This window comes from Apteryx rowi, unplaced genomic scaffold (assembly GCF_003343035.1).
Source record: "Apteryx rowi isolate R43461 unplaced genomic scaffold, aptRow1 scaffold_24, whole genome shotgun sequence".
Taxonomy (NCBI): domain Eukaryota; kingdom Metazoa; phylum Chordata; class Aves; order Apterygiformes; family Apterygidae; genus Apteryx; species Apteryx rowi.
The window spans coordinates 4,261,153-4,288,246 of record NW_020448752.1 but is presented as its reverse complement, the minus strand read 5'-3'; the positions used below and the strand labels follow the sequence as shown (position 1 = coordinate 4,288,246).

Here is a 27,094-nt window from a genome sequence, read left to right as displayed (position 1 = left end):
TAAGCGAGAGGAGGCAGCACGCGGGGGCCGAGCTTGCRGGGACCTGCCCTCATTTGCAGGGAGCGGAGCGCTGCACCTGACAGATTCCTCTGTTGTCTTCATTAAGCCAAAACCTCGGCCAGAAATGTGGCCGGGATCTTCCYGAGACAGGACAGCTGTCACTAGAACTGTGTGCTAAAATATATGGGTAGGTCAAATTTAGCTTATTAAATGGCATTTAGTCATGAAAACCTGAAAGACAAATGTGTCTCTGCTCCCTGTGAGGTTTTTTGTTGTTTTGTGGGCTCTTTTTTTTTTTTCCTGATGACTGTTTTGGCTATTGGAGGCACGTAGCCAGGCACCGGCAGGAGCAAGTCCCCCTTGATGCCAGCCGAGCGGAGGCCGTGTGTGTGCATTCAGGTGCCCTCGCGTCCCTTCAAACAGCCCTGCCCCACGGCACTGTTCTGTTTCTGCGGTATGAAGGTTTCCCTGCTCTTTCCGCCCTGTTGCCGCTTCCCTTGCTGCAGCCGTCCGGCTGTGAGCTCGGGGGGCTCCACGGGGGCCTCTGGCTAAATTAACCGCGCTTCTGGGCCTGAGCTCTTATTTAGAGCGTGGGCGTTTGGGACTGTCACTCCGCAGCTCGGATCACAGGATCGAGTTAAGCTGTGCCCTGGGACTCGCTCGTCATCTGACTGTTAATAGCACCGGCCTTGGTTTTGCTGTACGCTTGCCATGCGAGCCCTCCTGCTCTTGCTAATAATAAGAGATGCTAATAATTCTTCGCCTTAGTCTGGCGCCTGTCTTCCGAGGAAGACGACTGACGAAATCTCCCAGCCGAGGTCTAGCAGTTTAGTAATATTGCTATGGCAAAGAGAAAACTCACTTGTAAGCGTTCTCTGATGGCACTTTTTTATATATAAAAAGGCAGCCCGTCTACTTTGCATTTCTTTTATGTTAAAGATGCCTATAAGCTAATTATAACAACAGCAGGTTTTTGCTGGAGGTCTTTTTGATGTGCAAATCTTTGTAGACTCTTCTCAGATACATAGTCYTAAGTGCTTGAATTTAAATAGACTTAAAATCATTTATGGCTATACATGTTAAGTAATCTTAAAAGCTATTTCACTTTTCCTTCTGTATCACTTGGCTCTCTTTGTAATTTCTCTAACTTGTCTGAAATTTCTTGAAAAAGTTGCCACACCAGTTATGTTTTTAAATATATTTAAATAATGATGCCCTCACACCCCCCGATCAAAAGCCTCGAGTTACAGCAAGATYGCAAACTTAAACTGGTCAACTTCAAATTTAGACAAACCGAGGCATGTGGAAAGATGAGTGATTTGCCTGAGGTCACGTGCTGAGCCAGTTGGTTCGGAAATAATAATTTAAAGGCTGAGTCCAAATGTCCTTCTGTGAGTATCGGCTACCACAGTTGTCAAGCGTGCATCGTCTCGGTGAGAAATGAGATGATGAAAACAGGTTGCTTAATACGGTCCCTCTAAAGGGAACAGTACCTGCACATCACACTTGCAAAGCTTTTGCCACTAAACAGTGTGCAAGATCTCCGTGTTTCTGACGTGCCAAGCTGGAGAAGGGCTTCTTCGTGGTGATGCTCGTCAGGGCCCCAGAGACCATGTGCCCTTCCTATGGCGTGTGCTGGCGTCGCGGCCGCCAGCGTCCGCCTCGGCAGCACCGCGCGCGCTTCTCGAAGGAAGCGTTTCTCCYGGTAACTCGATGCTTTTAATAAGTTTATGGCAGAATGCAGAATAAGCGCTGCTCGTCTTCACTCAGAGCAAAGGAACAGTTTTGATGGTGACTTTGTCTGGCTTTGCTCTGAACCTGCAAATACAGTTTTTCACCTCAAATACTTGTTTCACTGAACTTCTGGTTCCCAAACAAATCTAATTCTGCTCAGTAGAGTAATCGTTTTGGAACAAATGCACTCTAATTACTTTAAAAAGAAAAAAAACCCTGAAAGCCTGGGACTTTTAGCTTTCCTAAAGATGTTTGAGAACATCGTGGTGGGAAGGAAGAGGGAGAACTCGGCTTCTCCTCTTTAAAAATTGAACATGTGGTCACTATGGTGTTATCTATCTAGGATAGTGCTAAATCTTAAGCTTCTGATATTGTACCATTCTGGAAATTATCCCATATAAAACTGTCAGAGTATAGTTTGGAAAAGAGAGGTGTTACCTATGGCTTTTAGAAACTGTCATCTTTAAATCATGCTCTGCCAGTGTTTCTGCAGCATAAACTCGACCAAATCAGTAATCCGAATAAAATGCTTGCTTCCTTTCCCTAAAGAGGGTGCTGCGGAGGAGGGAGGAGGAGCGTTTCCGTGAGGCTCTGGAGACGGCAAGGACAAAACCTTGCGGAAAGGCAGCTATTGCCGCTGCTCTCGTCGGCGTTCTGCGGCGCGGGGCCAAAGCGGGGCCAGCGGCACGTACTGTATTCGGTCTGTTTTTTGCTTCACCCAGTGGCTCAGGGATGTTATTTTTGCCCCCGGTGTCGCTCTCCTTCCGCGCTGTACGGTGAAAGCAAAGCGGGGGAGCCAAGGCAGGGCAGAAGGCCTGCGGCAGACGGGTGCCTGCAGGGCCGGTCCTCCTTGGGAAGCCCGGAGCGGCTCGGTAACAAGGCGAACGCTTTTGCTTTAATAGAACTTGCTGATGCAAAACTCGAGCTATAGGAGTCCAAGTGTCTGAGTGTTACCTGCAGGCTTCCGTTTGCCTGGAAGTCTCAGGGCACTGGAGCGAGAGCACAGCCCAACCTGTATGTCCTGAATTCCGCGGAAATATCACTGACTAAAACTTTCAGTGATGTCGTCCCAAGTCTTGAAAAAATTGGGGAATTTTGAGAGTCTCAGTGAGGGCTGGGCTTCTGCAAAGTTTATTTGGCTTTTGCACATATACTAAATAAAGCAGTGTTTTATTTATAAATAAATACATTGGTATTTACAAATCTTTTGAGGAGAAAAATACAGATTTAGCCTTTACCAGGACCTTTGTGGGGACTGTCCAGCGTGGGATGTGTTTTTGCAGTCTTGAAGGATTCAAAAAGAGGCCACAGACTTTGCATAGATTTTTCCAAACAAGTTCAGCATTAATCTGCCATTCAGCATTTTAGAGTTAAGAAAAAAAATGTTGTCAGCATTTTAAACTGAAGATATCAGAGGAATGCTAATGCTATGGATAAATATTGTGAGAGTATAATGTCCTGCTTTTTGCTCATCCCCCTCAGCCTTTAAAAATAGGCCTATTTCTGTGAGGACAATCTATCGGGACTTGTTGTTTTCTCTCTTGCCTTGGGATTGGGATTTTACATCTTCTGCCTCAAAAGGGTTAATCCGCAGTGAGCCTGCCCTAGCCAAAGGGGTGTTGCTTTTTGCCAGGGGAGCAGGCACGTGGGGGGATTAAGTAATTGCCTAAATCCGTGTCGGCAAGGGATGCTTTGCCTCTGGGGCAGTCGGCTTCCGCTTGCTGGGGCGGCCTGTGGCCTCGTGCCCGGCGAGCGCGCGCCCCGCGAGAGCACGTGCCGCCGCGGGAGCTCCGGCTGCACCAGCCACCTCCGCTGCCCGGCGGTCCCGGGCTGCCCGCGGACCCCACGAGGAGCCGGACCCCACGAGGAGCCGGACCCCGCCAGGCCTTGTGTAACGCAGCGGGCTCGCGCAGGCCACGGGGCGGCCTGATGCCGGTCTCCTTCCTCGGAGGAGAAGCATCCAAAAAGCCGCGGGGGTGGCAGCCCTTGGGGAAGGGCGCAAAGGTGCCCGGGAAGCTCAGCCCCGTGGTTTCGTTCCCGGCAGGGCCTCTCCTCCCAAACATCGCTGCCCTCCGCTCCTCCGGCTCGCGGGACGGCGAGYCTGAGCAGCCCCCTGGGACTCCCAGGCTCTTTCCCTGTTTCCACTTGCAGTCGTCTAGCACAAAAGACTGTTTTGTGCAGCGGTTGCGGAATAAAGGCCTGGGTCACTCGCTGGATGGATTCAATGTGCCCTATTGACAAAGGCCAGGATGTTTTCCCTTGTTTTGGTCGCGGCACAAGCCCATTTGGTGTATTAATAGCTTGCCCATCATTCTCCAAAGTAGAAGCAGTAAATGCCCCACGGGAAATAACACTCATTTATCAATAAATGGCCTTTTTGTTTGTACGCGTATGTATGTCAAACTTGATTACGTTGAACATAATCTTTTATAATGGAACCTGGATTTGCCAGAGCTGTTCCTTTATTATCAGCGTTTTATAGTTTCTCTTTTGATGCTGCACGTTCTCTTTCAGGGAGGTACTTACTGGTGACCAGTGGTGTAACCGCTCCTCAAGAAAAATGATTGTCCTAGGAGAAGAAAGCTAGGGAGGTGCTGTTTGCTTAGGTTAAGGAACCAGTGACGGGGTAGAAACCATTTCTGGTTGAGCCACAAAAGCCAAGAGCCCCATTATGACTGACAAGATTAGGTCGGTATCAGTTCCAAGAAATAACACTTTCATTTTTATTGTTTGTTCTCATAATCAAAACCAAACAGTGTAGACTGTCATCTGATTTAAAAAAAAAAAAAAAAATTAATGGTTTGTGTTCCTGAAATGCAGTGTTGGAGACTGAAGCATGCATGTTGGGATTATTTTTAATGAGCAGATTTAAGAGAAAAGGAATAGAGAGCGAAGTGAAAAACCTGATGGGCAAACTGCTTGTTAGGCATGGTTTTGGTAAAGCAACCTAGTAAAGGCTGAGTCTAAAACTCATGATCTTAAACTTCTGTTATTCTRTGATAAATGTCTGTGCATATCCATGAAGAGGAGGAGGCCTCTGTGGAGAAAGAGGTTTGTGCTCATTTCAAAACAAAAAAGAAAACGTGAGGAAGGGTGAGACCCCCTCAGCGAGCGAGTGCAGGTTGCCCGCGGAAGCAGTGCTGCGTTCCAGGCAGCCGTGCTCCTTACCGGGCAGCCGTGCTCCTCGTGCCTGTCCTGATGAACTGTGGCCAGGCAGCTTATTTAAATGCCTGAGCAGATAGAACTGGGCTTGAGGAAACTGGAGCGTTTTGGCTGTATCTTGTCCACAGCTTTGCAAATCTCTGCCAGGAAGAGTTGGGTGTGTGTTTCATGGTACGTGCAAACATAAATAATATCCAGAAAGACTATGGTACATAGTGGAGTTGGAAAAACCCTTGTGGAACTGCGCACTTAGTCTCCTGCCACTGTTTTCCTCTCATTTGTTTCCTCTGACATCTTGCTTGGCCTCTCGCTGCGTATAAGGGTGGCTGTTAAGCGCAGACTTGAGCCACTTGTTTGAGTGGTTGCCCTGCACCCGGATCCATTCCTGCTAGGAGGCTAGCTAGCATCCAGAGCAGTTCGGGCTTTCTAGCAAGCCCTTCGTGGGGGGTGGTTACGAGACTTTGTCCCTGCTGTGGATCAGCAGGAGAGGGAGGAATTAAGATGTATGTTAAAGATGCTAAGCATATGTTCTGTGGTTCGCTTCCTCCCTGGTGCTGGGTCTCAAAGGAGCTGAGGTTTTCCTGATGCTGTGCTTAACTTTTCTTGACCAAGAATCATCTGCAAAAACACTCACAAGTCGGAGAGCTCCCTGCCGCTTTTATCCTGTCATAGAAAGCCCAGGATAGCCCAAGGCTATGGGAATGGGGAGAGTAGTGGGTTCTGCTCTCCAGACAGGGCTCCGGGACTTGGCAAGAAGATCTGCCTCTTGGGGAGGCTGCTTGTTTCCAAGAAGCCAGTTAGCAAATCGGCAGTAGGTGACTGTGAGTTAGCGCCCGGCATTTCGTGGAGCAGCGCGGCGCTCGCTCCCGCCTTGCCTCCGTGGGGGCAGCCGCTTTGCTGAGGAGGTTGGCTGGCGGCTGGCTCCTCAGGCCGCGAAGGGTACGCTGAGCTCGGAGACGCTGGCGACAAGCAGAGACGGAGCACGCCGAGTCACCAGTGGTGCAGAGTTGTGGTGAGATGGCAGGGAACAAGAGATTTTTTTTTGGTTTTGTCCAGTTCTCATATCTTAGTAGGCTTTTTGTGGTGTCTTGTGCTTCTTCAAAACTAGGGTGCAAAGCCTAGTGTTTGGAGGGGTTTTTTTTTGCTTGGACTCAGAATTAGACAGGAGTCTATGGAGATTCAGGTGCCAGCATGGCTCGTCAGTCCCTTGTAACCAGCCTTCATGGTTTCCTGTCATTGGCATCAAGCAGCCACTGCCAACCGCTGCTGCCTCTTTCTGTCTTCTCCCCACCTTTACAGGCTGGCAYGGAGCTCCTCTGCCCATGTGAGACAGTGCCGGTGTTGCACCTCTCCTGCCCTGCTTCCCGCCCTGCGCCTCACCATCTCCTGCAGCAGCGCTTCTGGGTGCAGAGGACGCACAGCAAAATCCCTCCTGGAAACGCTGACTGGAAGGTGTGCCAGTCCCCTCYTCTGCCAGGTCCTTTCCTTGGACAGCTCACGTGGGCTGGGTGACCAGCTGGGAGTTGCGTGAAGTGATGGGCTCTCTCCCTCCTCTTAACGCTGAGGAGCCCTTTGCTGTCTTAAAGTAAGAACAGCTCGGTCACGTTCCCAGTGCCTTCATCACAGAAACCRCTGTGAACTGCCTTGTCTGCAGACTCGGAGAAGACGCCAAGGCCTTAAGAGACCAGTTTAAACTGCTGGTGGGCCCCAGAGACATCTCCGTCTGGGTAAGAGTATCTGTGTGAAAACCAGCACTGCTGYTGTGGAGTTTAAATGGAGAACTTTGGCCTTTCTGGCCAGGAACCCAGCATCTTCTGGTCAGCGCTGATGTCAGTGCTGGGAATGGCACTGCAAATCCAAAATCAAGCCCAAATCAGCTTCGCCACCTGACTAGCAAGGAGCAAGGCGTACCACATACCAGATYTCGCTGCTGAATAGAGTAGGGTCTGCAAAGCATCTTACTTCATCTGCTGTGGCAGAGGGGCTGGTCATCCAGCACAGGAAGAGTTAAGCGCTGTTGTTGGAAGGGCACGTTCTCTACCAGCTCCAACGGGGTGATGCTTCATGTGGGCAGCAGGGCTTTGCACTTCTCCGCCCCCTTTTTCTCTCGCCATCCYGTGTCACACCCTCATGTTCTGTGCTTCCAGTGCTGGAGTCTTTCAGCACCCGCCTATCAATTCRGCATTATTAAAATAAAAGGGTTACTGTTCCTGCTATGCTAATATGGCAAATGCTTGCTCTGCAAGTAGCTGCTTTCTTCCTGACCTCTGGGAAATGCCTGTTCATAGCAGAAAGTGGAAAATCACTGCATGTTAATGACTTGCTGGAACTGTTTGCTTCTAAGGAACAGTGTGCCTAATGCTCACACCTCTTCAGACACCCCATGTTTACCAGCAGAAGCGGGACTGACCCTCGGGAGCAGTGACAGCTGCTTGCCTTGCCGGAGAGGGACATTATCTGGAAGGCTGCCAGCCTTTAGTTGTTATTAATACGGCGCCTGAGTGCTGTTGAGCAGCAGCAATGATAATAATAGCTCATCAATGGGATAGGAATGACTCACTGGCTGCAGGCACCTTCAAAGGTGACCTCGGATCCTCTGGATGATGACCTGTTGTGAGAATATGCCGTACCTGTCCTCCAGAATACCAGCTCTGCCCTACAGATAGAGGAGAAAGCAAGATGTCAATTTGCAGCATTAGGTTCGGTTGGTGAGCGTCTTGGTGGACCAAACTGAGTTTGGACAGTGTGGGCAACAGATGGGGCACAGCTGGTATTTGGCTGTGTGGAACCCTCTTAATAAGTTTGTACAGTATGTCGCTTTCTTTAGAACCTCCCATTTAAAATGGACTCTTAACTTAAAATGGACTCGTGTAATCTGAAGGTAATAGTGGTGTGTGTATATATATAGAATTAGCAGAAATTGCTTTTGTCTTTTCAGTAAGTACATTAGAAATGTTGTGAAGAGACACGTGCAACAAGGGAGTCTGTGTCCTGGCATCACTTTGTGGGAAATATCAACTTTGGAAAGCTGTGTGGACATGTTTCAGCCACTCTGCAGTGGATCCAGTACTCAAGACCTAATCTTACTGAGGATAATATCCTGGTATGCAGAAGAAGGATCCTAGATTTAAAACTACTTGAATGCTTTTGGTATGACTAGATAGGAAGAAGCTACAAAAATATGCAGAAGTCTGTGGTTTGTTTCCCAGGCCCTGCGAAGGAGACAACTTGCTTCTGTTTGCACTGATAACTTTTATTTATTTATTTATTAGGAAGCGGGAATAGGACTTATTACCATCAGAGCAATCTGTGAAACTAGGTGCTTGCTGTGTCACTTCTCCGTTGGTGCATTTCTAGTGGGCCAGTATAGTTGTGCTTAAAACTTTTTGTGGCTCTCACCCTTTCAGGAAGGATTTTTATGGTTGTGTGTGTCTTTTTTTGTTTTGTTTGTTTGTTTTTAGCTGGGACAGAGATATCTCCATCAGTCTATCACAATTAATTTATGAATACCTGTCGCCACCTGATGGGTTGCATGTGCTGTCTGGGAAGTGTGACTACCTGCCTCGCTAGCACTTTGCCTCCTGAAGCATAGCGCAGCTGCTAACCAGATAGCCCCGAATGGAAAAAGTGACAAGACCAAGAGGAAACCAGAATGGAAGCCAGCCCAGAATTGTCTCTGCTCTTTGCAAGGAATCCTTCCTTTAGAAAATTAGCTTAACCCCTAGCAYTGGTTGAAAAGGAAATGGTGAATGAACGTGCCTCCTGTACGGAGACCATACCGGAGGACAGGAGGTCTGGGTCCCGCCTGACCGTGCATGCACATAAATCCCGCTTGCCCATTTCCTGGTCTGTCAGCGTATTTTGCACACACCAAACCCTGCTGTTCCAGACCTGGGCTCTGCATCCGGCTCTGCCCGTGTGCCTCCGCTCTGCGCTGCAGGATCCCCTACTGCTAAGGCAGCGACTACAAGAAATGTCGAGAAGTTACTCTAGGTGGTCTGCAGTGAATAAGGGCTGGCGAATGCCTTTCGCGGGATCACATAGCAAACAGCTGTAATGCCCTTCAGCAGCTCTGCCATGATGGGATTCACCTGGAGGTTTTAAAAAAACTCTAGCGCACCTGCACCGAGTGAGCTGATGGGGGTTGTTTGGAAATAGGCATTTTGTCCAGCTGCCTTCAYCTGCCACAGGGAAATACTTGCAAGTCCCCAGAAAAAGAAGTGTAGCCTTTGAGGCAGGGTGAGTAACTTATGGGGCACTGGTGACTGTCAGAGAGCAGTGTGTGGGTGTAACTCATGTGCACACCCTTTTACCAGTAAAAGGTTGCTAAAGAAGATGACTGGGGTGAGGTGTCCCCAAGTGATAAACTGTCTTCTCAGCCCTGAATGTCTAAAGGAGAAGAAGGGGGGACAACACCCAGAGCTTACGCTATGCCTTTGTAGCTATCCAGCCCTGGCTGAGCTGGGCCCGGTAAACCAGGAAAGACCATAAAGCAGCTGTGGTCAGTGCCAAGCCTGGGACCGGTGCCAAAATGGGAGCTGAGGAATGAGCAAGGGGGAGATGGAGGGAGGCAACTGGAGCCGATGCCCGAGAATGACATAGTCTGCGTGCCTGCCTCGGGAGGAATGTTAATGCCGCTGGGCAGCGGCCCGAAGGGCGTCCTGTCCAGTGGGACCCTCGCCCGCCGTGTGCTCAGGAGTCCCTGGGCCGCGTCCCTCAGCGGTAGCTGTGCAGACCCAGGGAGTCCTGGAGGGGTCTGTAGGATGTGTGTGGAGGTAGCTGTATCTTCTCGCAGGTGGGTGCAGCCTCACCAGCCCTGCTCCTGCTTTGTGGTCCTCTGTCACCTTYCATGACTTTGACCACTTTACTTGCTTGTACTTTGTTCAGTGCTTGTTTTAATTAAAAAAAAATAGATGGAGAGGGACCTCAGTCAGTATCTTGCGCGTCCCCTGCTGTCACCGTTCTGTCCCCCCTCTTCTGCTTTTCTGGTGCGGTGTGACCACCGTCTGCGCTTTACAGCTGAGGGTGTCAGTGAGGCCGGGGAGGACTCAGTGTTAAAGGACGCATGGGCCGTTGCTGCAGGTGTCCCAGGTAGCAAGGCACAGGTTTTGGAGATGAGTTTTCCCCGCAGCTCCATGTTGTGGAGCCCAGATCCTGCGGGGGGGATTCACAACTCATGGGCAGTTCTGCTGCATAGGGTCTTGCACGGCGTTTGTGTGGCCCCGAGGCAGACAGGCAGGGATGGCTGTTCCAGCCACCGCAGCTGGCATCATCTAGCGAGACTGTTGTGAAACCTGTGAAAGAAATCAAGCTGATCTTGAAATATTTTCTCCCCTTTTCCCTGATAGCCATGATGCAAAGGCCCCAAAAGTTCACTTCCAGGAACAGCCCGTGCTCCATTCCCTCTCTAACGGAGATCTGGCATCTGGCAAAGCCTCTTCCCCTCAGAGGTGGTGATGCCGAGTGCTGCAGGAATGCTGTGCACCTCGGGATGTCCCCGTGCTCGCCCTGCCGCCCGGCCGGTCTGCCTGGGCTCTGCTGCTCCCACCAGCCGGAGCTGATGAGCGCAGTGCAGGAGGGCAGGTCCCGTTTGCTCCACCGCCGCCTTCTCCTGGTGGTCCTGGCTCTCCTCATCAGTGAGTGCAGTGGTTTCAGGGTTGCTCTGGTGCCCGGGGTGGCAGCAGGCTCCCGGCCCTCGTGCAGACACAGCAGGGCAGCCTGAAGAGAGCTGGTGGAGGAGAGGGAAATGCAGTGGCTGTTCCCCACCAGCCCCCAGCCCCAGGGTGGGCAGGAGCGGTCTGCTGGGACCCCCTTACTGCTTAGATGGGCTCCAGTGCTATGTCCTAGGCCGTCTGTGATCAACAGCAATCACTGACGTTTGGCAGAGGGCTCAGCTGCTGCATGCAACGTCTGCTGGGGTATTAAAATATAAATTATGTGTTGCTCTGATAGAGAGCTGGGCACCTAGCTCATAAATAACAGCGCATGTTCTAGTCCTGCTGTGTATTTTGTATGGATCCAGGGTTGGCCTGTGTGCTGCACGCTGCAGAATCGTTGCTTGCTGGTGTGTGGAGCCGCATGGGGATAAGGAGTGAGCAGGAGCTGGACTGTAGGGTGGCTGGTTATTTGCTAATCAGTCTTCAGAAATACGGCTTAGTCCTGGTGTGACTGCTGATCAACTTGCTGTAGCTTATTTTGAAATAGATCTCTTAAACCACAAATTGGTGGTGTTTTTCTTATGTGTCTATAAGACTTCTAATTTGAAGGCCTGTATACTTGATTACTTGCACAAGTTTGTGGCACTTCCCTTTATTGTGGTCTTTCTTGTGAACAAATGCTAGGCTTGCACAAATGTTTGCAGAAGGAAGATAAGGAGCTGTGAATAGAGTCAAAATGAATGGCCAGGCCACACTTGATGACTGTATTTTTTCCCCCCTACAGTTTTCTCCCAGCTATGGCCACAATCGCAGGCTTGCGGAGCCGCTGCCAGTTGCCCTGCAGAAGAACTCATTTCCCACTGTGGCTGCAATGCAGCTGGCCGCACCTGAGCGTAAAGGGTTTGCGGGCTGCGGCGGGGGCATCCAGGGACGGAAACGTTAACCCCGCAGGGTACTGTTTATCCCTTAGAGAGAAAAGCACCGAGAGCTCTGTGAAAGTGCGTCTGCGACTGGTGCTGATGAGCTGGAGCAGGGGTTGGAGTGAAAATCTAAACCATCTGGGGTTTGGATTTCCAATGTCCTACATGTGTCTTTGACAGTGAAACTCCCATTTCGTCTGCTGTGTGGAGCCTCCTTTTCCTTCGCCCTTTCCAGCTGCCTAGGGATGGCAATGCTGCACGGTGCATTAAAGAGTCGGGAAGGAAAGCCTGTCTCTTTTTAAAACGCGCAGTCTTCAGGGAATTTTGACTGCAATCCAAGCCCGTTGGTAACCAACTGAGTAACGGTGCAGGGTTTGAATCCTCCGGCCCGCCTCCGCGGGCAGCGCGCCCTCCTCCCGTCCCGTCCCTCCCTCCCTCCCCTCTGCCGCGGCAGCTCGTCCTCCGGYGCTCGCCCGGCTGCTCCATGCTGCRMGGAGCAACTCATGGGTTTGGTGGGGTGGGCGCTCCCCGGGGTCGGGGGCAGCGCCGCCGTCTAGCTGCTGGCCTGCAGGAGGGTCGGCCCACGTGGTCTCCCGGCCGCTCTGTCCATCATGCCGTTACTGGATTTTTTCTGGGCTTGCTTCAAAAGAGCCAAGGTAAGAAACTGCCTATTTAAATTGTGTCCAGGCTTTCTGACACTCTGTTAATTCCCAGGAAAAGCAGCCAGGYGGGATGGATGGGGGAGGCGTCTCAGGTGGTGCTTGAGTTTGTGTCCGGTGCCTGATTTGGAGGGATGTCGCGCCTGTGCCGCACGCACATGTGGAAAGGTTAATTTTGGATGGCCCACGTGCAGATACGTATTTCTGTGCGGACCCCCTATATATTAGTCGCATTATCCAAAGTGTCCCGAAGGCAGCGGCTSCTTTTGGAGAACGGGGAGGGGTGCTGCTCGCTGCTGGAAGCTGCTGGCCCGTGGGCAGATCCACACGCGTTTCACAGCCTCCCAGGCACGCGCAGGTGCTGAGGCTGCGTGTGGCCGCTCTGTGGGCATGGCCCCAAGATGAATGTGCGTGCCTAGATACCCAGGGTTGTACATGGACTCACCACCAGCAGTTAAAATGCAGTTGCTGATGAGCTCTGTGTGTGTGTGTGTGTGCGTGTGCTGCCTGGGCAAACTGGACAGTGCTGGAATACCTGTCATGGCTCTGGTCTGGGCAGGATACGGCAGAGGGAAGACTTGAGGTTCGTCACCCCTCCCGGCCCCACGCAAACGTGCCCATTTCTAATCGGTGGCAGTAGCTACGATGAATGGTCCCATCTCCGCCTTTATCCTGGCCGTGCGTTTCCTCCTTGCTTTTTGATAAACGGCAAACTATGTCTGAGTTATTTTTGATAAGCAGAATAAATCTCTTCCTTCTTCTTGACGTGAACGTTCACAGTCAGAAACCTTTTTTCTCTTTCCTGCTCGCTCTCCTGCCTTGCGTTGGCTGCGGCTGCTGACACCTTCCATAAGATGTTGGCTGAGCACAGTTTGTGAACAGAGCAGATGCAAACACGCACATAAACCTGAATGGTACAAAAACTGTTATTCACAGGTRTCTGTGAACCTTTGAGTGCTGCAGGCCCCGAGATGTTGTCTTGGGACAGGTGAAGAGGCAGTGTGTGGCTCAGGCCATCCCGCTGCAGAAAACGTGCAACAGTCTGGATTCTGCCACAGCTTGTTTACATGGTGCAGTTTTCTGTAATTTTGTTTTCTCAGAAAGTCATGTTTGCAGAACTGAAGTATGTTTAGAGGGTTAGGTCACTTATGATAAAACGCTTGGGGCCGAATTCTGATTTTGCTTACATTTGACTCAATCTGGAATAACAGAATGGCTGCAAATAGAATGACAATGGAACAATTGAGACCGGAGGCCCTGAGTTTTTAATTTCCTGGAGCAGTAGTTCTTATGGCATCTGGTATTTTTTTGTTTGGGTTTAATTCCTCATCTGCCTTTTTAATAATGTGCAACTCTATCTCTCTAAAACTAACCCTGTTTGTTGTGTTAGATTTATTGTATCACGGCTTGTGATACAGTATAGTGGTAGGTGTGACTGATAAATGTTGGAGGTATTGTCAGCGTGGACTTCAAGAGCTTCAAGTTGGAAAAACTAAAATCCCTTTCCAATCAATACTGTACTCCATATTGTATCAAGCAAGTGGGTCTGCTGTGGTGGAATGAATGTGGAATGTACACTATTCCCTAAGGGTTTCAATGCAAAGCTTAAAATAGTTGAGTCTAAAAATGACATTTGTGAAATTCATTAATAACATTAATAGCTGTCTTGTCCCTGCTGTCTCCAGAGAGCTTTGCAAGCCCTTGTTAACCCTCCTCGTCCCTGTGAGCTAAGTGTTGTTATTGTCATCTTGCTCGTGGAGAAACTGAGATACGGACTGGGGGCGCTTCATCCTTTCTTGCAGAGCTTGGTTAACGATGCTGCGGCGGAGGGCTCCGTCCTGCACTGCGCTGGGCTCCCTTGGGGCTCCTTCGGTGCCCGCAATCTGCGGACAACTGGCTTTACCCTATAACCTCTTACCTGACGAATGGTCCCACTGAACAACTGGCAGCACGTGATGGCTCTAACCCTTTGCCGCAGTTGTGATTTCGTGTGTTCGCCTCCTGGGTGGTGCTCGGCGGGCGGCTGGTTCGCCCTGTGTCGCTCCTATTTAACTTGGYGAATCTCTGATTACCTTTCTCTAGTACGCGTGTGTGTAGACGGAGCTTTCCTGGTATCCGCGGCATGTCTATCCACCCACACAAACATGAGCTTACAACTTCTATCAACACCCCAAGTTAGCATTAAGCCAAGTAGTGCTGCAGCGAGGGAGCAGAGAAAAGGTATAGTGGTCTAGATCTAGCGGAGTGGGTCTTCGAGGAGGTTGCCGGAGTGGGCGGCTCAGAAGTGCCAGTGAAGATCCTAGGAGCTGAGGGGCTTCTGCCCCYGCTCGGTGCGTGGCCCGGCCAGACCTCCCCATCTCTGACCTGCTGCCTGCCCTCGCTGCAGCTGCTCCTCTGGCTCCGCTCCCCGGCAGCACTTGGTAGCACCCTCTCAGCATCTCCTCACCCCCGGATACATTCCCTGCCTCGCACCTCCCCCATTCGAGAATATTTCCCTATGTGAACCCCTGATTTTACTAATCAAGCAGATATTTGTATTGGCCTCTTGTTTTGAAAATGCTTTTGCAGCATGCAGACAGCACTTTGCAGGCTAAATGTGGGCAAAAGTCATTCACAGGATCTCGAGTAAGATTGTCTTATTGTTCCAAGATTCTTTTTCCCTACCTTCATCTCCTCCTGGCCGCTGAAAAGTTTCGTTGCTGGCCACCTTTGCAACATCACAGTGGGACCTGTGCAGAGGGAGGCTCCAGAAGATGCTTGAAATGAGATAGTTGGATTTTCTGTTCGAAAGGGAGAACAAGCCCTGGAGAACGATGTTGAGACTCTCACTCCACAGCTTACGTGTTGTGGGAAAAGAAAATCTGTTTAAATAGGTGTAAACAAAGTAATGATTCCTTTGGAATGGCAGGTTCAGCAGTAAAAGATGGGAGGGAATTCCACCTAGAATGGACTTTCCTTGCTGTCCAAATGTGAGGACCACATTGAGCTCCTCAGCTCAAAAATGATGTTTTTGCATTTTGTGCTTCCCTATTGATCTGTCTGCAAGACTTCTGTTGAGTCTGGTGTAGCAAGACTCCAGTAAGGACATTAGGAGCTCCCTGCTAGATGTTACAGGTGCCTTATTCACAAATGCAGGACTTTTTATGTGCTTTGCATGTTTCTTTGCTGTTTCTGAACTTCCCGTTGCTCTGCTTGCAGCAATGCAAGATATTCTGGTGGAGACTTCTTCATTTCTCTTTTATTCTCTTCTTCCGTTGAAAGCTTGCAGTTCCCCATATTTCCACTTCCATCACTTCCACAGTAACCACAAATCACACTTGACAGATCACAGACTGGGGCCTACAAGTGTTAGACAACTCCCAAGTGGAGTAGCCAGGCTCTCCTAGAGATGGCAACCAGGTAAGCAGCCTGCACTGGCTCTGTGCTCAGCCAGAGATGAGAGCTGCTTCCAAGGCTGAAAGTGGTGGACAGTGCTGGGAACAGCTGTACTTTCAGGAAGCAGAAGGGACAGAGGACATCACGCCTCTCATTATTTCTATCAACAAGCACTGGTCTCGGATAGGGGCTGAGGCATCTCTTTATTTTTTTTTYCYCTCCCTTTTTCCTCTCYCTGTGTTTGTGTTGCTCAGCTACTTGCTATGAGGAGCAGAAGAATTTCTTGGATGGGCAGAAATGCGTGTGCAGGGTTCTGAGGTCGAGCTGTGCCTGGGTGGAAGACTTTGTGGAAAAAAGAAGATGGTAAGGTCAGGATGCAAATGGAAGGAGARAGGAAGCTTCCAAAAGTTACCTTAGGATAAGGGCATTTTCTTATCCCTTTCTTGCTGTGGCTTATTAGACTAGCAATACCTCATTGCATACCAGCCCTTGCTGCATCTCCATGGGTATCTACTGATGTGCTAGATGTAAGGCTGATGTTTGCAGAGCTTTGCAAAAACAGATATTGTGGAGATCCCAGTGATAATCTAACTGTCCAAACATTTTAAACTCTGATACTCTCCAGTTCCTAATGTTCTTCTACAGCAATGGTCAGGCTTCTGCACAGGCTTTTCCTGAAGGCTCTGGAGTGGACAGAGGTGAGCAAGCAACAGCCAGCAAAGCTTCCTTGCATTTCCCTCCAGTGGGAAAAAGAATCAGAAATGCCAAACAAGGCTGAGGACCCTGGTAACCTTCCTGCAGCCACGCACGCTCTGTGGAATTCCAGCGATAACCCCGGGCCCCGCTGGGTGCCTTTCCAAGGCCAGGAGCTCCTGCGAGGAACACGGCAGCAGTGACATGGTTAAGCACATCTTCCTGTGTGTTATCCCCAAGCCCCAGTGCCCCAGACAGGAAGAAGGGTCCTGGCTGACTTGTGGGAAAATCAGGCTCACCAGAACGCTGCATTCCTGACATTATCCCCAAGGCCCTGGGAGCACATCTGGCCTGATTGGGCCTGGGCCTCCTACTGCGCGGGAGCTGGGGGGTCGTCTGAGCCTACGAAAGGTCCTGAAGGAAGGGTCGCTGGGCTGGGCTGTGCACCTCGACACCTGGGCCAGGGGCAGTGCCAGGAAGCCCTCCTGCTCGCGCGGCTCTGCTGGCAGTTCCACGCGGATCGCTTCGTTTCTCCTCTGCTGGCAGGGATCTGCTGTCTTTGTTCCTGCAGAAATCCGGCCTCGAGAGAAGGGTAGATGCTGTGCGAGCTGTGCTGGTGCCAGGAGCGCTGGCGCAGCTCCCTGCGATGGGTGAAGGCAGCGTTCGGGTCCCTTCCTCACCCCGGGGCTGCTGCGCTTGCTCGCAGTGGGGCTGAGGAAATGAAATGCAAGTAGGGCCCGTTCAGGAGCTGAGCTCAGTGAGGGAAGCCAGCCTGCTTTTAGCTTTTCTCCTTTATTTTCTTTTCTTTGTTGTTGGCTTTCCGTGCCTGCAGATGCCAATGTGCTCTCCGCTTCCAGAGCCTGCTAATGCGATTAAAATGTGGGCATCTCCTTTACTCTCACTTGCTCAGCTGCAAAGGTAAYGAGATGTGGCTGCGGGAAAACTAGAGCCCTCGTGTTTCCTCTGTGGCAGTGGGGATCTGTTTGCACCAAGGACTTTTCCTAATGCCTTCTGAAGCCAGCTGAAGCTAGAGTGTAGAGATGCGCTGAACCGGGTTCAAGGCTAGGCAAGGCGTCAGGTGGTTCAGAGGCTTGTGGGGGACAAGGGCTAATCCCTGCCAGTCCCGGTCGGAGCAGTGGAAAAGGGGAGTGGGCAAAGTCCTTCCTTCCTCTTCTTGCTTTTCCCAGCTGTTGGGCTGTGCTGCAGAGGCCTTATCTTGTGTTGGTGACATTGCTTTGAAAGGATTCGGTGTGTCGTTTTCTACTTCATTCTGCACTGAGTTTGGCTGGACAGTCCTGGAGGTTGTCTGCCTCTGCTTGTCCTCAGCAGATAAGTATTCATGAGGAAGGAGCTAACAGTAAGTCCTGAGCCTCAAGGACTATATCTCTTAGGGCCAAAGTGGAGCTCAGACTCCACAGTTTGTTCATTCCTTGTCCGTTCTGCTGTGTATCCCAAGGAGGAAAGGGGTTACTGGGAATGAGCTGTTTTTTCCTCAATCCAGTGCACAAATAATCAGACAGATGGACTGAGACCAAGCAAACTTCTTTTTCACAGACTGTTAGCCATCAGGTTACAATATCTTTTTCCTTCATTGTGGAAAAATGGTGCGAAAGTAGTGAGCTTAGATATGGGAGAAGGAAGAAGGAACTGCACTCGTTCTCTTTCAGGGCCTTGGAGACATGGGAGTTAGGGGGTTGCGGGGCTGCAAGTCTCTCCGTTGGAATTCCCTTGTGGTGACTTAAAGGGAAGAGGGCTCCCTCAGTAGTTCACTCCAAGGCAGTGTCCAAACATCCTGGGATCTCTCTTCCTTCTGCTCCAACTGTTTCTCATGCCATTAACAGAGCACTTTTTCAGAGGAATTGCTGCAACTCCTTTCATGTGGGATGACAGTCCCTTCCCACTTTATTCTGTTTCTGGAGAAAACACCTAAAAGAGCTGATTCCTAAAACAGATGCTCACTCAAGCCATCGCAGTTGAGGCTGGCATTCTTCCTAACTTTGTCTTGGAAAACTAATTGTGCTTCGTGGACCATGATGATTATTTTTCACCTAAAGTGCTTATGATGCATATGGAATTTGGCCTACCAGTCCCTGCAGTGGGGACCCTGGCATGTCCTGCAAGCCCTGCTGTGTGGCGTGCACGATCTCTCAGATATCTTGGCCCGAGTGATGTTTTATTACTTCTGGTTTCCTCCTGTCCACAGAGGCTAAGGTTTCCAGTTGTGTCCTAATAAGCTGCTCCTGAGMTTGTGGGGTGTAGCTTGGTAGTGCCCCAGCAGAGGAGGTGAGAGGTGGAGCAGAGCCTGTGCCCTCACCTGCTGTGGCTCTGCTGGCCTTGCTGGTGTGTCCAGAGAGGTCCCGTGGGAGCTGGCCACCGTGCAGGGAAGGGCAGAGCATGGCTGCGGGCGTTGGAGGAGGCGGCAGTCTGGAGAACAAGGGGTGCATGAAAAAGTGAAGGTAGCACTGTTGGGTTCTGGCTACAAGAAAGCTGGGAATCGTTTCTTTCGTGTGCTACCCCTGCTCGTCTCCTGTCGTGCTGTGAGCGCTCTTCCCACAGGCTTTCTTCTGGAGAAAGGTGCTGGAGCAGCCTGCTCTCTTGCAGGGTGGAGCAGGCAGCTGTGAGCAGCTGATGGGCACCTCCGTGAGGAACCACAGCCTCAGCTGGCAGGAGAAAGGACTGTGGGACATAGCTACTGACAGCCAGACGGACCTGGCCTGYAGGGAACATGCCTTCAGCGCTGCCCACTCGGGCCTCTGGGCACCAAAACCGCAGGGGAGGAGGAGGAAGAGAGGGAAATGACCCAGCAGGTTTCCCCTTGCTCTGTGAGCAGGATGGCTCACAAGTGGCACCCAGTGGCCGCGGAGGCACAGGACAGATCGTGGCTGTCTTAAAGTTCGGAGCAATAAACCACATCCTTCCTACGTTCATTTTTGATCCCTTGCCGCAGATCTGACAGTTCGTGCCTGCCTTCCTATTTAAGAGTTTTACAGCGTCTTTCTCAAGACTTCCCAGCAGGGAGGGGAGGTGGTCTCTGGCTCCAAGGCCCTGTACCTGTCTTCTGAACTTCCCTTTGTGGTGGCTTTGCCCATGGCCATCGTCGTGCTCTGAGCAGAACGTGGCCCCCTGCGACTGTTGCCCTTCTTCACGCGCTGCTTTGTCTTGGCTACGCTAATGGTTTTGCGTGTGTTCGTTGCCCTCTCTAGCAGAAGCCAGATGAGGAAACCCTGTGGCGCTTCCTCCGGGATCGTGCTAGGGCCTTGTGTCCCCTGTCTCTCCTCTCAGCTCCCAAATTCCCATCAGACCTGGCACGTGGACCCAGCTGCTGAAATGGTTGGAGTGTGGACTGGGCTTGAATGAGAGAGGAATACAAGTTTTAGGAGTCCATGTATGTGAAAATAAAAAGATAACAAAATGATTTCTGTTCTTTTTTCTTTCTTTTTACAGTGTTTCACATTGCTAGAAGATAAAAAAGATGCAGGTAAGCTGACACAATGTTTTTCTGAGCAGGAATGCGCTCCTTGTGTTTTGGGCAGGGGCTATGTGAAGAAAATAAGGGACCATCATCTTGCTGAATCTCTGGTTTCTTCTGTCCCCACTCTTAATTCCCCCAAACTATTATTTTCCAAGGGAGTAGAAAAGGCAACTAGCTTTGAGGTAGTGTCATGCTGGGCACCCACCAACCACCAGATAGCGCACTAGGGATCCTACCCCCGGCCTCCTCTCTCCTCCCCAGCCCCTCCTTTGCCCCTTCCCCTCCATTCTCCACCTTAGCTAGAAGTGTGGTTTGGCCGTAAAGTTGTAATATTCATCAGCTAATGGAGTAAAATCCCTGTCTGGGTGTGTGTGAAGTCCTGCAGAGATGAGTCAAGTCCTCCTTCCCTGCGTATTTGCATTGCAGTAACTGCACTGATACAGTGAGCTGTTTAAATAGCTCAGCCTTGAGAGCATGTCTGCTCCTTTCTGTTTCCTTTTCAGTTCCTCCTTTCTTTATTATGAGCAGCTTCTTGCTCCACAGATAAGCTCATTAGGAGCTCCAAAGTGTTGAAACTACTGTGTCTTATGAAGGACAATCTCTCCCAGTTTGGAGCCCCCTCAGCTTTGCAATTAAGAAGTTCTCACCAGCAACAGACAGACAGGACGAAATTGCATTAGCAGCTTCCCTCATGATTTGCAGCTATTGTGTGCGTGTCTGCAGGCTGCTTCTGTCCTAATCATCCACCTGCAAAGACAAGAGGAGATTGGGGGTAGGAGCCGCCCTACAGCAGGGAGCTCGCAGGTCCCGCCTGGGAGGAAGCGGCGTGAGGGATGAGCCCTCTTCTCCTGGTGTGTTTGCAACCTCAAAAAGCCCTGGTGTCAGGAACCAGCCAAGAGATGTGCATTGTCTTGTGTTTCTCACCATGGTTTCTCCCTCCCCTGGCTTGAAAAAATACCCCTCTTCATGTTGTAAAGTAGTTTGGCTGCAATCACCTTGCTGAAACTTGGGGCTGAAATTCTCTGTCTGTGCATGGAAGGAGGGGAGCAAAGGCAGAAACTGTGGGTTAGGCAGGGTTTTGGAGTCCTCACTAGTGCTTCTGCTGTTCATCCCAGGCRGTATGCTGCAGCGGGGGTGAATGCTGGATCGGTGTAGTAGAGACGCAAGTAGATGCATACCTAATTTCTGGCCAAGTGGGCAAGATAGAGGTCCTGCATTTTATAATTTCATTAGCCGGTCTATTAGAAGTTCTTTGCTCAGAGACAAGTCTGCAAGTAAGCTCAGCCTGGTCCCATATTCAGCTTATGGGAGTTAGCCTTTGGCAGCTCTGGAAATAGAGAAGTCCTAGGTCAGTCTGAAGGCGCCTTGTCTCCTCCTTTGTGCGGAGGTCAAAACAGGTGATTTAGATGATTATCAGCAGCGAGCAGCAGCAAAGGAAAGGGTAAAGCAGTGCCCTCTGTACTGCTGACGGGAGTCTCCTTCAGTGTGAAACAGGAAACGTGTTGTTGCATGGAGCTCATGGGATGTGTCTGGGGATCTCCAAGGCGGTTTTCCTAACTAGAGGGCAATGACCTTGCCTGTTGTTTTTCATCCACTTAAAGGTTAGGTTTAGCTCTGAGCCCTGGCTGGTGCAGGAGCCCAAGAGCACAGGAAAGCTCTTGGCAACAAAAGGTGCTTTGTGAATGGAGCTCCAGAGGTGATCCTGGGTGGTCTCCTGCCCTTTCGCGGGAGGGATTAACAGCGTGAGTATCGAGAGCTTGTTGAAAAGGGTTAAAGAACCCTGTGTAAGGGAAGGGGCAGGGAAGACTCAAAAATCACATCCATGACTATGTTTGGGGGGAAGAATGTTTTTAGGTGTGTTTTTTTTGTTTTTTTGTTTGTTTTTTTTTTTTGTTCTCCCTCCTTCCTTGATTAAAACTGCCTGTAAAATCCAAGGCTGTCCTGGTAAGAATTCAGTTAAGGACTGCCTTGAACTTCATAAAAATCCCAGCCTACACCTTGCTCRCCATATCTCCGCATTCCAGCCTGATGAGCTCCACGTTGTGGCAGGGAGCTGCTTGGGGGGTGATAGTCCAGGACAACGTAACTTTCCTGTTCGGGTCTGAATGCAGCAGGAACAGGAGCCCTCATGTACGTGAGCAGCTGTTCAGTTTTACACCAAAGTACTTTCTGCGTACGGTTTTATGTACTGACTGGAGCCATAGTGGGCTATTCAGTATCACTGCGATACACGGCAGTATAGTACGTTGCAGCAAAAAGCAAAATGGAACGTGATTTAAGCTACCCTCTTTTCCTGTGAATTACTCTGGACTTGGCACAAGCATGCAGTTAGTTAATGCCTCTCAGCTGGGGTTTTTAAGTTCTGAAAACGTGCTCATGCAGTTGCTTGCTGTCATCTTAGTTGACCATCCTTGGAAGGTGCTCTGACAAATGTGGGCCACTTAAGGAAACGTAAAATGGTGGTCTTGAGAGACATTCCCTTCCCTGAGGAATTTTTAATCTCTTTAGGGTGGGTGCCAAGAGGACCTCGGCTCTTGGAACGACTGCATGAGGCAGGGTTGAGTTTGTTCTGTGTTATCCCTAGTAACTGGGTGACTGTTGGGAATTTGCTTTTCCATCATTTTATGGCACATGCGCTTAACTCTCTCTTGCAGTAGTACTCCCCTTCTTTCCATYGTACCTGGCAAACTACCTGAGCCCTTTCCGGCTACGCAGTAAAAACAGTTCCCAGGTTCATTCCCTGGGAACATCCAGGATCTGAGGTCAGCAGGCTGTGCTGCCACGAGCCCTTTACTGAACTCCGGCTGTACAAAATTGCTGTTGCTTTCCATTGTCATTGAAATAGCTGGATATGACGTGATCAGAACCCTCGGCAGTAATGACGAAAGACAGCTGGGTTTTCATCTACTTGCTTAGAGGTAACATCTCTACAGGAACAAATGGGGGTTCGGTCTTCCSAGTTCATGCTGCTGACTGCTAAATGCTGTAAATCCCTGGTGATTACGGTGGCAGTCTGCTGGAACTGAGGAAGCCGCGCATGCTTGTTATAGGATTCACCACTGTTAACCTGTCTGGATAGGCAGAGATGTTAATCTGTCTCTTAGACAATTTAAATTAAAAAACACCTAAAGCCCTTGATTTTTGAGACCAAAACAGCCAAAATTATTCAGTGTATTACCTGGACAGAGGGAATTTCCAGTGACTTTGAAATGAACCCTCTCTTCTCCTGATGTTAGCCATTAAGCCTACTGCCTCTGCTGCCCCATCTCACCTCCTTCCCCACAGCCAGGCTAACACCTTGCGTTTCTTTTGCAAGATTCCCATCTTGCAGGATAACCGTGTGCTGTTTCTCAGCTGCAAAACACAATGACCRCTGCTTGGCGCCAAGCCCGTCCTTTGGACACATCCCATTCAAGGCCCGCGTTTTCATAGATCTCCTAACCCTCCGCTTCCTTTCTGACATTAACGAAACTTTCCATGTATTGTTCTGGACAAAGCAAAAAGGAAAGACTTGCACACAAGCCACACACGCTAGAATTGCATCCTCCAAAGAAATTCCTGTCGATAGCAGCCTCAGACCTCTCCAGAATTAGGCTGCGGAGCATTCTCTGCAAMTGTCATTAAACAGCAGCCGCGGTGTAACTTACTGAGCTGATGGCTGGCTTGAAGGCCTTGAAAAACTGCATCAGGCAATGCTGATACTATAATATTTCAAAAATGGACTTCTTCCACTGGACATTGTGCAATAATAGGGAGAAGAAGCCACTGGATACTCTGCTGAATTTTTGCCCCTTTATGAAATAATAAGGTTGTAGTTACACAGCATCTGGTTCTCCAAAAATAACCAGATAAGTTTATTTGTCCTAGATATGTTGTCACAGCTGAATTATTCTTCTTTCTTTACATGAGTTATTTAAATGTTGAGTAGGTTCTATTGATTCATAGCTTTTTACCTTGCGAAAAGGCCTTCTCGTTTCCGTGCAATGAGTGCCCGCAGCCTGCTGTAACACGGGAGCTAGCAACGCTTTCTCGGCGTGGTTTGCTGGTCTGAGGCTGCACATCCCTCCTGCATGCGGTCGCTGCCAGTCCCTTGGTTCAGATCACCTCTGTACCTTGCCGTCAGCAGTCGGGTTTTGGGGGGATCGGTAATTTGTCTTCTCATGTAACAGCACATTCAGTGTCATATTTTGGTGGGGGCGGGAAAGGAGGAGATTGGGATCTGGTCTTCTGTCGTTGCTTGAGTAGGAAAGAATTGAATTGAAAGGAAGAGGAAGAGAAGAATTTGTCTTTCTGGCTGGCAGAATCACAGAGCGGTAGCTAGGATCACGTACGCTGTGATGGGACCGTGCGTATGTTTGTGCACAGGCTGTTTGACTTTCCAAGAGTGTCACTGACCTCAAAGCTGAAGCAGCAGTTTAAGTGCAGCATAAACGCAAAGGAAGGCACCAAAGTAAATCCGTGGCTTGAAGGAGGAGGGGGGTGTTTGATTTGGATGCAGCGACCAGTTTCCACGTGGACTTTTGAACTCTGAGGAATTGCTGCCTCTTACATGGTGGAAAATATGGTAATTAGTCTGGATTACAATTGCAGCGGTAGGAAGCAGAAAACAGAACTGAATGTGATTATTAGTGGTTTTGATGCGACACGTGATGAAAGGGAGCCTTCGTTTCTCCTTCCTCTTTCCTGCTGCTTGTGGGGTCAGTCGTGGGCTCAGCTGATGAATCATTCCAAAACCCTGGTCTCTGTTAGAAAGTAGCTTTCAAGTCTACCCCGATGTCTCKGTTTGCCTTGAAGCGAGACCCGCTCGGAGAGGCAACTGGCGTACGTCTTGCTGGGGGACCTTTCTAGAAGGAGGTGTTGGCCTGTGAATATTATCTGACTCATCAGCGAAACAAAGGCTCTAAGGATTTTTTGGTTATTTTTCATGAAGGAAAACCATTGTTTCTCAAATATTCTCATTTTCCTTGCATTATAGCCTCCGTGTCCTTACTCCTGGGCACGCTCTGATTCTTGGGAATTGATCCTGTGACTGGATAGCGTGAAATATTTTGTGATTAGTTGTAGTACTGTAGGAAAGTAAAAAGATGCTTCCTCAACAAGAATATATGCACTGAAAATCACCCTGCTAGGACAGCTTGAGAGAAAATAAATGGTTTATGCTTCCTTTTGTCGGATTTTTCTTCGGGAGCTGGGAACAGTATCTCCTCAGACTTGAGAGACGATCTCCAGCATTTCCTTTTTGGCCTCCTGAGTGAACTCTTGAGATTATTTTTGAACTGCTGAGCGCTTTTGCGCATATTTATCTGTATTGGTTTAATTTCCAGATGGTAGGTTGGTGGTAAAGCCTTTGTAATTAGGCTACTGGGCACAGTCAAGGTTTGCAAGCTCTGACGTTCCATGTTTGCCTACTGTGGATCTGCATAGCTTAAGTAAATATTATTTTAATAAAATGCACTGTTTTAATAAAATACATCTTTCAGTGCTATTCTAGGCACTGCCCATTCCTGTCTTGCTGCCTCCATAATTCCAGATGGTTTTCCAGCGGTGGCTGTCTTCATGCTGCTATTTCTCTGCAGTAACTGCAGACTCACTCGTAGAGTTGGTTGCAGGAAAGGCAACTCTCCTATCAATTCATGAAGGCTATGTGTAATTACACTCTTGGTTAATTAATAGTAACCATCATGGCAGTGATACAGGCATGCAAAGGGCTTGTGTTAAATTCTTGACTTACAGTGATTTGAAACGTTTTCAGTTTGTTCTCATTTTGCCTCTTTGGGCAAAAATGCATGGGACACTACTGAATAAACCATTCCTTTTTTATCCGCCCTCTTCAGACTGAAGGGCAGTCTGCTGGATTCGCTTGCCACAGTGACTAACTCCTGAGAAACACTCCTAAAACATGAACCAAGAAAGACTACTTTAAAAGAAAATCAAACCCCACTTGGCCACACTTSGGTTTTTCCGATAAATGGTAATGGGGAAACTATTTGTCAGAGTCGAGAGGCACCTCCAGCCTAGGAAATGAAGCTGTTTTTGTCCTTGTTCCCCTTCTGCATATAAAAATTTCTGTAACTCTAAAATCTAGTGACTGCTGCAGTAAACTGAGTCCCACCCCCATGTCAGCTCCTAAGTCCTTCTGGGGCTTAATTTCAGGGTCTGGAAGTTTTTCTGCTTCCTGTAGCTAACAAAATGCAGATTCCCCCCTCTTAACAGCAGGATCCCATCACGACTTGGAAGATTTTCTTTGAAGGACAGAAAGGAAGAGCCACCATTAGAGGGTTTTTTTTCTTTTCTTGTGTTGGCCAGACCATAAAGTGTTTGGCAAACATGGAGAATGAGTGGGGAAAAGGCCCTTTTGACTGCAAGGGAACGGCCACCTTGTGCTCGTACACTGAGAACTTTTTTCCATGGTAGCAAAGGAGTGATTGAGACAGACTGGGAAAAAAAAAAAAGCAGGCTCGAAAGTACATTTGTATGTGCGTCCTCCAGGTGGTTTGCATGAGACCAAAAGGATGGAGAGGGGAGTTTCGAGTGTGGTTACTTCCTTGAAATTAAAATGAGAAAATACCCTGAAAACTGAAAGAAAGGTTTGGCTGTATGATGTTTTTCTTTGGTAAGAGTTTTAAAAGTAACCTGCATTAAAAATGCAAAGAAAGGTAATGTTTCCTTTGTCTGTAAYGGTCCGTTTGGACCATTGCTTGGAGAGACCTTTGCTGTAAATGAGGGAGGTATTGGGCTGTGCAAGCAAACAAGGCGTTTGTGTGTGCTTTGTAATACTATAATTTGTGTGGTTTTCTTTTCAACGCGCCAGAGGTCAGAGGGGAAAAAGAAAAGGTGTGAGATGTTTGCAGGCCAGTCTGGTCATGTTAGTTCCTTCTCTTCTCCGTGARGAGAAACCCAGTCCTGTCCGAAGTGTCCTCCGTGCTGCGGATGCCAAGGCATCCTCTGTGGGGAAGAGGCAGTGAGTTAAGTTGGAAGGCGTTTCCAGCTGCACTGGACCACACTGATGGCTACGGTTTTAGATGGATGCAGATAAATGCGGAGTATGTGAACCGTCGCCCTACTGACCCTGTGCCYGGTGGCCCAAGCTTCAGGCAGCCTTTTGGGAAGCGTGGACGGATGCTTGATCCTGGCAGGAGCCGAGGTGACTCGGAAGCAGGGTGTTCCAGTAAGGAGAGCGCCCTGGTGTCCACAGGGCCCTCCAGCCGTGTGCGGAGCTGCGCGAGAGGGATGCTGAGGGATGCAAAGGGAAAAGGGCTCCAGCGCAGGAAGCGGAGGGCTTGGAAAGCCACGGGGGGCACGAGGCTTCAGCGGCCGTGCGGCAGGCGCTGCCCTCGACGCCGGTGCTCCTCTCTGCTGGCAAAACTGCGTGTTGCCCGTGAGCGGAGGGAGCGAACAGGAAAGCGGCAGCTGTCGCTGCTG

General features: G+C 49.7%; 1 protein-coding gene across 5 annotated transcripts in view; it reads left to right on the top strand.

The window, feature by feature from the left end:
- Positions 1 to 27,094, top strand: part of STARD8 (StAR related lipid transfer domain containing 8) — a 112,477-nt gene that overhangs the window by 10,536 nt on the left and 74,847 nt on the right. Inside the window, exon 2 of one of the 5 annotated variants that reach the window (XM_026066161.1) lies at positions 19,645 to 19,678. The exons of the other annotated variants lie outside the window; for them this stretch is intronic. The gene's annotated coding sequence lies outside the window, so the exon portion shown is untranslated. The remainder of the gene's footprint in view (positions 1 to 19,644; positions 19,679 to 27,094) is intronic. 5 annotated transcript variants of the gene reach the window in all.